The sequence below is a fragment of the Struthio camelus genome, chromosome 14 (assembly GCF_040807025.1).
Source record: "Struthio camelus isolate bStrCam1 chromosome 14, bStrCam1.hap1, whole genome shotgun sequence".
NCBI classification, from domain to species: Eukaryota; Metazoa; Chordata; class Aves; order Struthioniformes; family Struthionidae; genus Struthio; species Struthio camelus.
The window spans coordinates 3,616,058-3,632,389 of record NC_090955.1 but is presented as its reverse complement, the minus strand read 5'-3'; the positions used below and the strand labels follow the sequence as shown (position 1 = coordinate 3,632,389).

At 43.8% G+C, this 16,332-nt stretch overlaps 1 protein-coding gene across 2 annotated transcripts in view; it reads left to right on the top strand.

Annotated features, from left to right (window-relative positions):
- Positions 1-425: 425 nt before the first annotated feature.
- The window catches only part of LOC104153249 (contactin-4), a 382,470-nt gene continuing 366,563 nt past the window's right edge, over positions 426-16,332 (top strand). For both annotated transcript variants that reach the window (XM_068907166.1, XM_068907164.1), the window contains exon 1: positions 426-440. The gene's annotated coding sequence lies outside the window, so the exon portion shown is untranslated. The remainder of the gene's footprint in view (positions 441-16,332) is intronic.

The following is a 16,332-nucleotide window of genomic DNA, read 5'->3' as shown; positions in this document are numbered from 1 at the left end:
GAAGGAGAGAGGTGGGAAGCTCCTGCCCCGAGGGGACCCGCCGGCCGCCGCAGCCTCGGGGCGCAAACACGGCAACGCGCCTCCACCCGAAACCTCCCGAGTCAAAACGGAAAACATAAGCGGGGGCGGGGGGGGGGGGGTCCAGACCTTCGGCACCGAGGCGGGGCCGCCCGCACCCCCGCGGCCAGAGCGGCCCCGGCAGCGCGCAGGGCCGCGCGGGGGAGGGCGCGGGGCGGCGGCTCCCCCGCGGCCCCGCGCCCGCCCCCCGCGCACGGCGCAGGTTTGGGGGGTGGGATCTTGCGCGGCGCCCGCCCGGCTCCCGGCCGCTGACGCTCAATGCTGCGGCCGCGGGCTGCTGCGGGCGGCCGCGCACCTCGGCACCGCGGGCAGCCGCGCCCGCCCCGCGGGGCCCCGCGCGCCCCCCGCCCCGCCCCGCCCAGGTAAGCGCCGCTCCGCGCCGCTCTTCCCCGGGCCCGGGCGGGGGGGCGACAAGAAGAGGAGGAGAGGGACAGAACTGGGAATGAATGAGGAAAGGAGGGGACCGCTCGCAGCCAGGCGAGGCGGGCAGGAGAGCGCGGGGCGCTGCGCGGGCGGCCGCGGGGCGGCGCGGCCCGGGCAGCCGGGGGGGGGGGGGGCCGCGCAGCGCCCGCCGGCTCCCGCGGGCGCGCATAACTTTTCGCTTGCAGCCCGCGCTGCCGCGCAAGCCCCGCCGCGGGGGCGCTCCGCGGGTTTCCGCGGGGGGCTGCGGAGGGCCGGGCTGCGCGTCCCCTCGGCGGGGAGCGCTGGGCGGCCGCGGCCCGCGGGGCTCGGGGCTGCGCGCCGGCGGAGCGCTGCGTTTGCGAGCCCCCGCGAACTGCTTAAATGGCCCCGGAATAACCCCCCTCCCCGCCGCCTCGGACCGGCCGCCCAAAGCGCCGGCTGGCGGCCCCGCCGAGGGGTGCGCGCCGAGCGGCCCCCCCCCGCCTCGCTGCCCGGCCGCACCGAAGCGCCGCCGCGGGCGTTTGGGCTGGTTTCAGCCCCTTTGCGGCGAGGGAGCTGCGCCTTCGCGGGAAGCCGCACCGGAGCCTTCCCCTGGTGCGCGGTAGCGACCGCCGCGCTGCGCGGGGGCGGCTGCCCGGAGCTGGAGCCGAACCATCCTGGCAAAACTCAGGCGGGCAGAAAGCGTTCCCGGCTTTTCCTCCGCAGTTAACTTGGGAGCGAGCTCTCCTCTAGGCAGCTAGTCTGCCGAGACTTCGAAGCTCGCGGTGTCCTAACTGATGAAGATACTTGTGTTTTCAATGGGAATGACCGCAGAGGAAAAGCTTTCCTTTGCTTCTAAAAAGCCTGACTTTTACCTTAGCATGCAAACCCTAAACGTGATAAAATGACGTTTCCTTTTAACCCTAAGTTTATGCAGCCGGTGCGGTTGTGCATTGCTCGTGCTGCTCCCCAGCACCTTCCCGGGAGGCGGCGGACGGCGCCGCAGGACAGCAGGTCTTTGAGATTTGAGCCACCCTTCGCCGTGGTCGGTTCCCTATTTCTAGCGTTAATCCCTCCTTGTTTGTTTCCCGAATGCTGGTTTTTACCTGTCGGCTGAGAAGCAGTTGTTCTAGAGACAGAAACCCCGGGGCTGCGGGCGAGGGGGCTGCTGCGCGGGGCCTGGGCGCGAGCGCCCGGTCCGAGCTCCCGTCTCCTCCCTGTCGAGAAGGGCTTCTCGTTGCCGTTGAGCTCTGATTCGCAGCCCTTACAGTTTAGTGGGATTAAAATTTCCTCGATTTACAACACACACATGTGTTACCTTATCAGTGACACCTCGGAAACTTGTGTAGTTGTTGATCTCCTCTACAATTTCTACCACAGATGTGGAACTTCAGAATAATTTGGTAGAGGTTCTGCTCCCAGGTAATTGATTTCACTTGATTCTAGGGATCGGCTTTGGCAGATCTGTGTAGTTTGCGTGATTAAAAAAGATCAGAAGTAAAGACAAGGCAAAGCTGGAGGGAGGGTAATAACCACAAGATAGCTAGACCATTGCTGAGCTTTTTTTTTTTTTTTTTTTTTTCCTCCTCTTGGTCTTGCTGAATTTTGCATGCGTTAAGCATTAGGGAAGGAAAATCTGGCAGTGGCTCGTCTCCATCCGAGTTGCAGGTTGGCGCAGCTGTCGCAATGTGCAGCCCACCCTGCACCCCGGGAAGACGCAGCCCCGCTATCGCAGCGCTGCCGTTCTTGGGCTGCTGCAAACATTGCAAAAAACTCTGTTGCCTAAAAATACTCTGCTGTGTTTGAAAGTTCATAAATCATCACAGTCTATTTTTAGTGATGTTAGATTAGAGCGAGTCTGGGTTTTCTTCCCGAACCTACGTCTCTGGCCTAAATTGACCTGATAACGTCCCTGTAAAAGCTGTTTATGTACTCGTTCTGATTTTGCTTGTGATCTGTTATTCAGACCTTGTCTTATACAGAAAACGGGGCTAATTTGGAACAGCATTTGGTGCAACAGTTGGGAATTTGCCTTCAAATACAGAAATTGTAGTCTGCTTATTGCTGCATGAGTGATGCCCAGTCCCTGACAGGAAGGTAATCACAAACACAGAAAAGTAACATGAATCACATGAAATCCACAAAATGTCAACTTTGAAGCTCTAATCTAGGCGTGCTGCCAAGATTTAAACTTGCACACATCTTTGCTGTTACCTGCTACAATGGTTACTCAAATATAAATATGTATATCATGACAGTAGTGATTCATTCTTTTTATTATTAGCAAAGCAAATAATACATAATGATGACATCTAGCCGATTTAATGTTTCATGAAAGTACATAACTATTCCCTGTCCCCTACAATCATGCACCAAAAATGGCAATATTAAAACAAAAAATTCTTTTGCCAAATCTACTTACAGTCTTAGTATAAACAAGGTTCACAATTCATTATGAACGAGGACAACAGTATTTTCTACACCAGACAGTGTTTACCGTACTGTATATGTTGGACTCGGGGAAATAACTTCATTCTTTGCTTTTCCCTAGATACAAGCAGTCACTTTTTATCTTAATCTCCAGGATAAAAATCTGTTTCAGCATGACACCAAGAAAAAGAAAGATTGGTTTTGAATTGCTGGGTTAAATCACTGGAAGCCAGACCTTCAGGACCAGCAGGGTCAAAGCTTTTGAAAAACAACTAATCTAGTGATCTCATAATCCAAATGCATAATTCATATGTAGGACGCAAAGCATAAGGAGCAAGTTTTGACTCTGCGATGTAAATTAGGATTTTTGTTCAGGAATCTAACTACAATGTAGATATATTGGTTTGTGGACTAAAGTAAGGTAAGTGATAAACTTACTGTATTATTCCACATGAAGAAAAACCATGTCTTGGGGACTCAAGAATAACCCACAATATGCAAAATGTGGTGCTACAACAGTTATTTCTTATATTAATTCTTCCATAAGCTCCCAGTTGATCAGCAGATGATGCTGTATTACTTGAAAGTTGGCTGGAGATATCTCAGATACAGCTAGGCATCTTTATTAATGAATAAATGAGTAAATATTTTTCTGTTTCCAGTACCTCAGTCTCCTAAGATGCATTATACTAAAGTTTAAAAGAAGGCAAGGTACGCTTTTTATTAGGATCCACTCATGTTAATTTTACAATTTTTGGTCACAATGAGACTTTTGAAAAATAAATATTCCTGAGGAGTACCTTCCTGGGAGGAAAGTCAGTTGACAAGACTCAGATCTCCACCAGGGCTACTAGAGTGATACAGTGGGAACTTGGTGAAAACAGACCTGCAGGGAGAACGGCAAATAAACCTTACCGTGATGGTACTTTACCATCTTTTTCTCCTTTTTGCTTTTCCAGAGGCTTTGAACTAGGCTTCAGTAAGACTCTGGAGAGAGTCCTTGTCAACCGTCTTGCGCGTGCCTCCTCCCTTCTTGTTTGCAGAACAAGATGTGGGTGACAGAGCCACTCTCAGCCTTGGCCTTTCCCGGTTTTGTTAACCCAGGAGGGCAACATGACTGCACTCCCTCGAGTGGTGACTCTTCTCCCTTGCCCCGCTTCGCCATGCTTGCTCGTGAGTGGCACGGTCCGAAGTTTGGTCCCTTCACCCACTCCGATAGGGTCCTGCACCTTCCCAGAGCCTTCCCAGGGAGCTGTTTAACTTCTGATCTGGTCAGCACCTGCACGTCCTGAACTTTCCTGAATTAACATACTTCTGAGATGACCGATGTGCTGGAGACAGCATATAAGGGGCTGGGGGACTGTAACCGGCAAAATGGAAGTTGCCAGACCTGCTGGGACTTGCTTGATGCCACCACGGGCCAAGTGAGGGAAACAGATGGGATCTTAGACCAAACACGTTCTTGTTGGAACTGTTACCAACTGTAAGTGCAATTTCATAGCTGTTAGAAGACAAGCTAGTCTGGAGCTTCTTGTAGCTCCAGATTGATTTACTCATCTCTGCACTGTACCAGACCTTCTCTTTGTACTCAGAGCCTACTCTTTTTAGGCTTTAGACAAAATCTGTGTTTATAGTTTATCTACGTAAAATATTTAGCCAATGAAGAGATTCCATGTTTAAGCCCAATTTACAAAAGGTTTAACAGGTCATTTTAGTCAATTAGAAGACCGAGAAAAGGAACAAATAGCATACTTTGTGTTTGTGATGGAAAAAAATCTGTATTGTGAATATAATTTAATCTTCGAGTACTGAATAGCAATAACCTACAAGTATTTCTTTTTTAATCAAATTTTTAAGTGCATGGTTTATTAAACTCTTCTTATGCAGATAACAGAGTATTATTTGGGAAGACTTACAAATAACGTAATACTCAAACAATTAAACATATTTCCATTTCTATGCTTCCAATAATGGGAGTGTGAAAGCCCAACTAGCTATCTGTGAAAGTCCACAGAATTGCTTAGAATATGCAGCAAATATTGTTTCCCCCCGCTCAGTGGTGATATATTCATGATTCTGATCTTCCATTTTTACTTCTTTTTAGTTATAGCTGAAGAAGCTTGTGCAGAGATCTTTCCCCACTTTGCTCCATAGCCACGATTTGAGCTATTTCCCCCTTCCTTGGCCCTGTTAATGAGTAATCTGTGCAAAAAGGGAATTGTGCTCAAGCCCTTTCCTAGGGTTTAGTCATCCTTCCTCCATGCCCTTCTTTTGCTGAGCCATCATCTCTTCTCCTGCTCCTTTGGACAGTCAACCCCTACCCTTGCTCACAACGGATGAGCTAAGGCTGACGTTTTGTGTTTGAGAAACCCGTAAACTGTGGAGGTTGCTGTCAGGCATGTTTCTGTTCCTTGGATTAATATTATTAGGCTCATATTTGAGCCAGATTCTGTTAACTTAAACCTGGTACAAACCTACAGTTAAGCCAATAATATTTTATAGAACAGTATTGTATATTAGTGAAGAACATGTATCCGTGAGTCAACAGCAAAATAAACTTCCCTTCTATCTGTCATGATGCTGAGCTTCTGTCAGAGGTATCATAGTCCACCTGGTAAAGCCTTGGTTTCTGGAGTGTGAATTATGTATCGATTTATTGAGCTGATGCACTGGATCTTTTCGGTGTGACCTGAGGTGGGACCCCACTACATTTTATATAGTATAGGCATGAGGAACCTGTAGCTGAAGACCTACCTACAAATGATGCATGAATTCCTTTCAAATGATTTTCTTTTCCCATGATATTATTTGATAACACTGAACTTCGTGTTAATGGAGTGACCCACAAAATGTGTTTGAAAGGTTTATTCAGCCCTAAGCGGACGAAGAGTTCTTCACCTCCCGTATAGAACACTGAATAGCTTTCATCAAATAATAATTTTTTTATCACAACTAGACTGCTCTTGTAAAATGGAGGCAAGAGCTCTGAATCCTCTTGTCATGAATGAATGAATGAATCTTCTTGGTCTTTGTCTCCTGGTCTTTTGAAAAAAGCTTCTGAACAGCACTCGACTCCTTGCTTTAAAAAGAGTTACTTAGCATAAGAGCAGAACATTTGCCTAAGAGGGTTTTCGTCCAAGAATGACTTTTCATATTTAATTGATCTGTGTTGCTCAATTAGGGAGATGTATAATGCCCTCTGTTGTGCATGTATAGCTAGAAGTAGAAATGAATGAAGTACTAAGTACAGTAGAAAAGTAATTTCAAACAGAAGCGGTTCTTAGCAACATACAAAATGGGATTTCAGCCCAGGCTTTGATATATGCAAGTAAATATGAATTATGTAAATACATCAGATGACTGATGACTTTGACATGCAGATAATTTTGCATTACAATATTTGTTCTTATTCTGGCCACATTTGAATAACAAATAACCTGTTTTTTTTTTTTTCTCAAGGCATGTATATAAATGTTCTGTTACTCCAGAATAATTTTGCATGTATTTTGTATGTACATCTTTCAGTGTGTTATACTTATCTGGAAACAGCTCATTTGGACTTTTCTCAAAAAAAAAAAAACCCTAAAAACCACGATTTTCCGAACACTGGTGTCCTCTTGATCATGCAGGAGCTCAGTAGAGCATGCAGGAATGGGATCTGCATACACATGGGTGACGCCTGTCCCACAGGGTGGCAGCATTCAATGCGTGTTGCACGTAACGAACCTGCACCGCCAGCGGGGCGAGAGCAACCCTCGGCTTGTCTGTTCTTTGGCGAATGCATCTCATGGCATTTGCAGCGCGGTTGGTTTGTGGGTCTTGCAGTTTTCTTAGGGATGCATATTAAATAGGCATGGGTCTGTCTGGAAATCACTTGCACGTCCAGCACAGCACATACAGTATTCAGAGGAGGTAACAAAAGGGTTTCAGTGCATCTCTCCTTCTGTCGCTCCCTATTTTGAAGAGGAAGTAATGTCATGTAGAGCAAGGAAACATCGTGCAGTTGATATAGCACCCACAGACATTCAGCTCTGCCCACGCTGCAGGTCTGCTCCCACAGGTCCCTCGAGTCTTGGGGACATGCTCCTCTGCAGCGGGTCCTGTAAGAAGGTCACGGCAATTTGCAGAAATTTAAGTGCTTATTGCAGTTTATGCCTGTACCCCCAATCACACAGTTTCCCTGATGTAGTTTTTCACGGTTCTTAGTTCTGAGGAATTGTTGCAAAAAGGCATCATTTCTTCCCCTTTCTCACATTCTGACAATTCTTCCGGCAGTGTCTTGACGATCCACAAAGCCATTCTTTTTCTCAGTTTAACTCATTTTTTCACACTGTTTTCACGCTCAGTGTTATCCATCTTTACTTGTACAGCCTCATGCGGCAGGTCTAACGTTTTGGCCGATCGGTATGATTTTTTGCAGCCTGCTCAGCGTTACCCTCTCTCTGCTCCTCCCCAACTCCTTTGGTTTCAATACAAGGCGATCCAGAGAATAACAGAATTCCTCTATTGGGTCCAGTGTAGTCCGACTCACTGTTAGAAAGCGCTGCTTACTGATGAAGAATGATTTTAAACTTCTGTGCAAATCGGTGAGCGCAAGCCGGGAGCGTGCAGTTCACGTAGAGAAGCTGTACTGAGCGGTGCTTGGCGTGAGGGGTGTTTGCCTGGAACAGTGTGCGGTTTTCTTATTTGACTACTTGCAGGAACGTTTTCTGGGGCATTCCCAAATGTCCTTTGCAGATGGCTACGAGTTAGTCTGGCAAGAGAGATCAGCAGGTGCTTTGCCAGCTGCGATTTCTGTGGGCGCGTCCCCATGGGAGCCACCAGGGGCTGGAGGGCTGGGACAGCGCGGGCGGACGCTGGAGCATCCTCCCTCCTCTGATCTCTGCTGCCAGAGGTTGCCTCTTAACCCTCCCGAATGCGCCCTGTTGTGCTCTTTTCATGCAAAAAGTGACTTTCTACTCTCAGCTCTTCTACTTGGGAAAAGCAGAAAATGGTATAAGAAGATAGTCCGCTCTTCACAGGGTGGTCCGCAGCGCTGAACTAAATACTTGTGTCACCAAGTGCCTCCTGCAGGTACAGACATTAAGAAGGGCTACAGCAGATATGGCCAACTCACGCACAGTTACTTTACATTTCTGTTTCAAGCCATCACAGTTCTGTGGTTATGATTTTCATCGTGTTTGCCAGCACACTCTACAATGAATACTAAATGAATATATCACACATTTTCTTCATTGTAGTGTGGAGGCAGAGATGGGCATATTTCCTGGGGCATGCTAGTAACCTGTGCTGCTCTGAATGAAAGAACTGCTTGGGTGAATTCAATGTTTGATGTGTTTCTCGTAATTGCAGATGTAGGGGAAAAAAACCACTAGTCAAATACATCTGAGAATGAAGAGCACAGAACATAGATTGACTCAATATTTTCTCAAGTCAAGTGGAAAAAAGGAAGCCTAGTATGAGAAAACTGAAAAGGTCAAACTAATTTGTACTTGTGTGATAATGGGTAATACTTCCATTGTTTATGAAGCCTGCAAAATCTTTCCCGTGTTAACCACTATATCTGATGGTAATTTTGAGAAATTAAAAATGAAGTAGCAATTGTTCCACCCTCTTCATTCCTTAATCTGTTTTGGTTGGGAGTCCTTTGAAAAGCTACATATTCTCAGCAAATCAGTTGAGATTAAATTTATTCAGTTCTGTTGACTTCAGTATGCTATGGATGAAGGAAGGAGATTTAAAAACAAAAAAGATTAACAGGTTAGGCTGATTAGAATAAATCTGAAAACCTGCCCATATCTTGCTTTTTAAGCATTCTGAACGTGTTCTCCTCTTTGTTTATTTTACTGCAGTCTTTTTTGTTTATTTACTAGCGTAAATGGAAATTTTATATGCAAGTATCAGCTATTGCTGTTAAAAGAGGAACAAGTATCCAGCTCTTAATGCCCCAAACTGCCTTCAGGTGCCTCAGTTCTTCATGCAGATTTGCAGCCTCTTCTAGTAGCCACTAGAAATTAATTGTCTCAGTTTTTCTTAGGAATCTGGTTTCTTTCCTGTAAGTGGCAATGCTACCAAATTGCATAATTTTCCATGAAACAATATGGAACTATATCATGAGTCCCTCCTGCCTCATGTATAGCAAGAAGTGCAGGCTCCAGAGGAATTCGTTTGCTAGGCTTATTGCTGAGACATTTAATATCTAGAATGATTTAGTATATCAAATTCTAGAGTTTTTGGCTGCATGTAGCTGCATTCGTCATTGTTGCAGAACCTTGACAGTGAACAAAAGGTGCTGCAGGGAACCATAACTCACACAACAAATTAATGGATTCGCAGCTTCGCTTGTTCAGCTAGATGGAGGCTGGAAACCTTGTGGTCTCAGTGATGGAAGGTATTCTGCAACAAGTGTGCAGGTCACAAGTTTGTATTTCCTTCATCTCTGAAACGGATGTTGAAAGTGTAGCCCCCCTGCCGACTGGCTGTGACTAGTATTTTTTGCTTTTAAAGTTACTTCACTGTAAATGCCTTCAAAAGCAAAAAAAGAAGTTTTTTAGCAGTTATGGGAACACGATGCAATTGTTTTAATATAAACTACTTTTTAATCAGTAACCATAGGAGAAGAAGGATTTGAATTGGTAAAGTTTCATCTATCTAAATCTTATCATATGACGCTGTGCAATGGAGGACTTGGGGTCATGAGTTCAATATGTCCAAAAACTGTCACAATCCATACACCATCACTGTTAATTTTTACCATTGGAAAGGCATACTTGCAAGGAGATATTTGATCATCTTCAAATAAAGAGTTCTCAAAGTATGGTCTAGGCTAATCGTTAGGTTTGTCTTTACACTGCTTTAAGTCCCATACAAGCTGTTTTAAACAATACATCTCTCTTGGTGATCCTCAGCAATGCTCCTGCTGGTTCTGAGTGTTTAGAGCTCACCTGGCCATGCGTGCTTCAAGGCTAGCAAGTTTGCCTAATTAACAGCCCTACATCTTCCCGCCCCTGATTTTGCTCTTACACCTCTTTTCTGATTTTGCCACCCTCCACCAGATATTAACACAACTCCTGAAACGATTCTTAATAGCTTTTAGTTGCCAAACTACTGGGCATGCTGTAAGGCAGGGCATAGCTAAGAAAGATGGGCTAGGGAGGGATGGCATGCAAACTGGCTCTAAATATCAGTATAGGTTTACCTGATGATGGTGTTTGTAGGCAGGACATGCTGATCAGCACCTCTTGAAACTTCAGTGTGAACTGAAGTTATTTAGCACTGCATTGTAGAGAGCTGACTGTACTGTCTGCACGTTTGGTAATTGGTTCAATCACCCTCGAGAGCTTGGAAGTTAAACATGCAGCTATGCCTGAAGAAAACAAAAAGATGGAGGGGAATGGTTGGCAGTGGAGAGCATCTCAAAACTGTGCCTGAGGTCCAAAAGGGGGGGGGGGGGACGACTTAAGAAAATGTGAAGAATTTGGCAACTCACAAATACTGCCGTTACTCATGTTGGGCACATCAGCCGGTTTTAGTAGCTCTGGACTTGCACTCCTGAAGTTTAAGAAGAACCTGCATCATTTTGAAGATCAGTCAGGAGTCCAGAGCACCTTTGCAGCATACAGAAAAGTTAGGAAATACACGCACATCTGCTTCCTGGGAGGAAAGAAACACTAGAAACCATGTCACCTGCACTCCCAGCAGATTTACGTATGAGCAGGAGTTGCAAATCTCCAGAATACAAAACATGAGAACCGATACGGTCTCTTAAAAAGCAAAGCGCGTTCTAAAGGACGCACGTTTGCAACTCTCTGATTTAAGACACGGAAACGGTCATGTCCTAACATGCGCTCAGTGTATTGTAATCACATCACTGTGCAGAGCTATGCTAGCGTCACAGATTAACTTGGTTTGGGCTCCATCTCTGTTTAGACGGAGTTTAGGGTGGGTTTTTGTTTTTTGGTTTGGTTTCAGGCTTGATCCTTTCCTTTGAGGAGCAAGTTTCAAGATCAGTCTGTATTTTTACAATGTGTAAGTATAAAGTCTGACTCTGCCACATGATTGTAATGCCTCATCTGTTTTTCTCCTTTAATCTTCTGGACCACTGAAGTTAGAAACTTGACAGCATGTGGCAAAACATGCTGATAATAGCTCTGGAATACATATTTCTGGTTTGTTCAATGCAACGTAAGTGAGAGATTACAGTGCAGCTGAATAGCACACCTTTGACCAATCTAGGCTTGTATAAATAGAGCCCTTTCAGCAGATTAAGTGATACATCACAGCTCCTGTGCAAACAAAATATGAGAGAGCCCACTGCTCAATAGCTAGCATAAATGGACAGAAGTGCAATATTTGTATTGCTGTTTATTTAATTACTTTAGATTTGCTTCTCTGTAAACATTTATCCAAACAGACAAGTCTCTGAGGTCCTCTGTTTCCTTCTAAGCTGTGCAAAGAACAGCAGCAAAGGAGTTGGGAAGCTACTTAAAGAAACTGAGACATCTGCAGGCTCTGACTTTTCTCTGCTTTAGGAGAAGGAAAAGCATAAAAGTCGCAGAGTAGAGAGGAGATTGAAAAAAGGAGGAAGAGCATGCAGCACAAGAAAACATCGAAAGAAGGCAAGAAACCATTTGCAAGAAAATATGCAAATGCCCACAGAGTCAGGAAAGATCTCCTCCTCCTGATTCTTTCCCCCTCTGCCCTGGCTCTTCTGTCACTTACTGCTTTGATAGCTCATGCAGTTCACAACAGGGGTGAAGGCTGAAGTAAATTGTGTCCCGTGGAGGACTGGATTACGGATACAGAATTCGCCTGTGTCATCACAACTCAAGGAACACTTGCAAAAACAAAAACTGTTGTGGAGCTCGGCTGCTAACGAGACTTCCTGTTGCTTCAGAAGGTCAGGGACTGGCAGTGGTTAGTTCAGTGGTTGGTTAGTGGCTAGTTCAGGTCTTCTGCTGCTCTCCAAGGAAGTTCCTCCTTGCCGATGAGGTTCTGTGGAGGCAGGAGGCTGCCTCTGCTGCCTAAAGAAGACCGCTTGTACTTCATGTTATATTCTGTGACTCTGCAAAGTGCATACGTTTCCACATAGTATTTGATCAGATCCGTAAGTGTAAGCATATGAGCAGTCTTGGAGAGGTTGTGAGTTTTGCTGGATTGGAAACAGCAAGCCCCTAACCACCTGGGAAGTGCAGTGCCACATAGCGAAACTCCAGCTAGCTCTGAATGGCTGTAGGAGGCAACATTTCCTTAGCCTCGAATCCTACCTGGACTAACTTCTCCTGTTGCCCTCACACCGCCTTTGGTCTACATGTGCCTAATGTTATATGGTTTTGTTTCCAGCTGTGAAAAATGTAACTGAAATATATCGTGCACCTTGAAAAGAGACAACAAGATCCTTCAAATCGTCCTTTAAAAGCAACTAACCAGGCGGCAGAGTGTTTACAGAATCAAAAACAAACAGAGGGCCAAACCCTCTGCTTTTATGCTGCCATCTTCCCCTCTCTTTCTTATCTCAGGAACTTCCAAGATGTTTGGTGCAAGTGTATAGTTTTATGGCTGGTTTTGTGGACCAGCTAACGATCCCAGTCATTTTCAGTGAATTCAGAGACAGCAAGGCTAGCTCTGATAGCCTGTTTGCTACCAGCACACACTGTATCTCAGAACCATTTTATTATTATGATTATTGTTGTAGTTTAGAAGCATTACCTAAAATCCCCTAGAAAAGTAGATTATCTTTTCCTGGATAGCTAATTTTATTTCTCTCAACAAAATTTGATTCATATTTCTGAAACATTGCCACTAAACAGCTTTCTAAGCAGAGTTGCAGTGCAAGAGCAAATTAGATTCGTGTAGGGAGAAGGGAAATATTGTTGCTGCAAGTGTCCAAAGGGGTTACAATGAAAATAATCTTATAGATCAAACTTAAATTGAGTTCAGATATTACAGAGATAACACAGTTCTATACCTGGAAAATCCATCTGTCAAAAATAAACTTCAGGGTCACATTTTAAAATGGTACTTGCAGTTCTGGATCATCTAGCTACATCTCTGGCAGCCCTAAAATGTCAGTTCCATACATTACAGTGGCACAAATCTTGCAAAGCAGTTAAGGCTCTATGAGTCTACTCAACAACAACAACAACAACAACAACAACAACAAGCTGGGGGAATGATCTTCGAGGATTTATAAAATCCTGCACAAATTGCCCCAGTCTGAAATCACAGATACTGTCTGTCAGCGTGACTTTTGAATAAGGCTCCCAAAACTTAGGCGAGGCCATAGCTAAGCTAAGCAGGAGAAAATACTTTTTGAAGTTCTGAATTCTGAAAGAAGTCGTTTCTATATAACTTGGTCAACTTTTTAAACCCTTATTACTTATTATTTAAGTCTCTGAATGGACTTAAAATTTCAGCTCTTTAATTATCCTTATGGAAGGCCTGTGAGCTAGCAGTATGCTGTTAGAGATGAACTGAGACACATGTGGAGAGGTGGTCAGAGACACAGATACTTAGGCATTTAAGTTTCTAGTAAGCTCTACCCAAATTCTTTGAATTTTGGGCTAATGAGCTACTCAAAATAATAAAAAATTTATGACAGTGGAGAAATTTTAATGCTGACTTCTTTTCTTATCCCCCATGGATTGCATAATGGCTCTGTCTTATGCTTAAAACAGGCACAGTTATTTTTGTACCTATGTTGCTGTTTTGGACTAGTCCTTCCCTAGTGACATAGGTTCCTGGGTATTGAAATGGTCAGGATGAGTAGCCTCTCTTAAAACTTACTTTAAAACTACCAATAATGGGGATTTAAAATGCATTTTTGAAAATGTAATCAAATATGATTTAGCCATCTAAAACATAATGAGTAGGCAGGCATAAGCAATCTCATAGAAAGCCCTGATAATATCTCTACTAATGTAATGTAGTCTATCGGTATTGCATAAAATTTAAAATATTGTATAATATCTAAATCCAGTTGCAGATAAACCTTTATAATTACTCTGACAATATCTAATTCTAGTAACTGATTAAATTCCATGGACTAGAAGAATGTGTTTCTCCATTGCAGTCCACTTTTAATAAGGACAGAGATAATGAATATTATCAATATTTCTACTCATATAGATGTATTTCTTGTATCTTATATGTGTTATCTATACGTCTGCATTTTCTGCGTTTCTACATCTGTATTTTAGCAGCTTTGCTGAAAAGGACTTGGGGGTCCTGGTGGACTAGGCTAAACATGGGTCAGCAGTGCACCCCGTCGGTGTTGAAGGCTTAACAGCCTTCTGGGCCGGATCATAGCCAGTAGGTCATAGGGACGTTCCAGCTGAATATAAGGAAGAAAAAAAAATCACTATGAAGATAATTAAGCAAGCCTTAAGCCTTAAGCAACCTGGTGAGAATTCAGCGTTGACACTGCCTTGAGCACAGGCTGGACTAGAAACCCTCCAGTGAGGTCCCTTCCACCTGAGCGTGTGATTCTGTCATCTGTCAGATGGTCTCCTTTTCCAGTACTGAAATGACACCTTCCTTTCAGCTGAAAAGGCTGCTTCATGAGTTTTCTTTTCTAGTCACTTAACTGACTAAGGCTTTGGCTCTAAGACTGCAATGAAATTAAGCATGTATATAAGCACTTACAGGATCAGGGCCAAACAATTTAACTAACTGATAGACTACTTTATTTCTTTAGCTTTCCTAAAGTAAACTGAGTTTCAGATGAACATGAGCTGACTTAGGTGTTTGGTTAGGGAAAAAAATCTCTGAATTGTACTGATTTCCCGCAGAATAAACATGGGACCAGGAAAAATAACTTGCTTCACCTTCATCCTCCTTCCTTCCCGCTCTATACCCAAACTCTTTTTTTCCTTTTTTTTCTTTTTGCTTGTTTTCAGGTTATTTGGATTCTTTTGTAGGAAAAAAAGAACCCTTTCTGAAAACATATAATCTGAAAAGGAGGGGAGGAAGTTGCCATAAGGCTTTGTGAACTAAACCGGCCAGCTATCCTAAGGGTACTTTGGTTTCGAAAAGCATATTTCTGTATAATTTTTGTAAAGGTTATAAACTAATAATACCACTAGTATGGATGTGTTTCCCCTCACACCTGCCAGGCTGTGAGACAATACAAAAGTAAAAATATTAAAAGTTACTGACCCAAAGGTTGTGCAGGCAGAGAAGAAAAGGAAAATGGAGGCTAAGAAAGTAAATAGGAGAAGGAGAGGCAGATAAATGATCATCCGTGTTTTGACTGCTCTATGGTACTGTGTGCTTGCAGACTAGTTTGTAGGAAGGGTGTCATTTGTGTAAGCAGGATGTGGAAGAAAGTAGAATAAGTATGTTGAAAACCAAACAGGAAATGTGAGTCCATTTTGGATGGCTCCTCATATTCCGCTTGCTGTGTAAATGGTGAAATATATTAGCTAAAAATAGAAGCATGGAAGAAACAGTAGAATTATGCTGGGCGTTAGGGAGAGGAAGTTGATGCATTAATAAAAAAAGATGTGTCGTAGTCCATAGCGTGGCTTTTTTGAAACTTTCCTTTGAGAAACTTCTTTTTCCAATGGAAAACGTCAATCAAATATGACACTCTTGAGAATTAATTCACAAGCCATTGTCCATTTGTTTATCTTTATTAATGATAAAACATGCGGAATTATTATAAATTCATAGCAGGAAATATGTTTTGACCTAAAATACTTTTTTTCTCTCTTTTTATCCTTTTACCCTTTGAGTCATATTATATGTCTAAACACTTTCCTGTCCTTTTCTGAATCTGAACATGCTTAGAAATCCTAAAGCTGCCTTTGAGCTGACCTTGATAGGTTTAAGAAGGGAGTAAAGTGATAGTGTGCCTTTGGTATGACGGGTTGGGTTTCTGATGTAGGAGAGCATTTCCAGCCCAGTGTTTTAAACAAACGTGATAGTATGTTGACTCAAATGCTTGTTACCATTTTTTTACAGTAAGTTTCATGAAGTTTCAAATACATTTCATGTGTTAATAACAGAACTAACAAGTAGAAAAACACTATAGAAGTTTTTTTAACACCAGTACTTACTGCTGAAAATGCATTCCTATTGTTGTCAATCCAATCATTATCCTCTTAATGAAGAAAAAGGAGATTCAGCCGTCTGCTGCGGAGAGTCCTCTGTCCTTTAGTCTCCTTAGCCACTGTCACTCATTTCCTTCTTTTTTGAACCTTATCATTTTGTATTCCAGATATTGGGTCTGATCCATCCGTCAACTGTCACTAACTTGTCAGAGGCGTTGGACACTGCCAGATGTATTTTCTGTGCAGCTCCTGTCAGAAGAGAAGAATATCTTAGAGAGATCTGGGCAAATCATGAAGTTGGTCCATTTTTGTTTTATTTCAGATCATCTTCAGATTAGCCTTTCTTTCACCACTCTCCCCCGAAATGGAACCTGCTACAAATTGCAGAGTT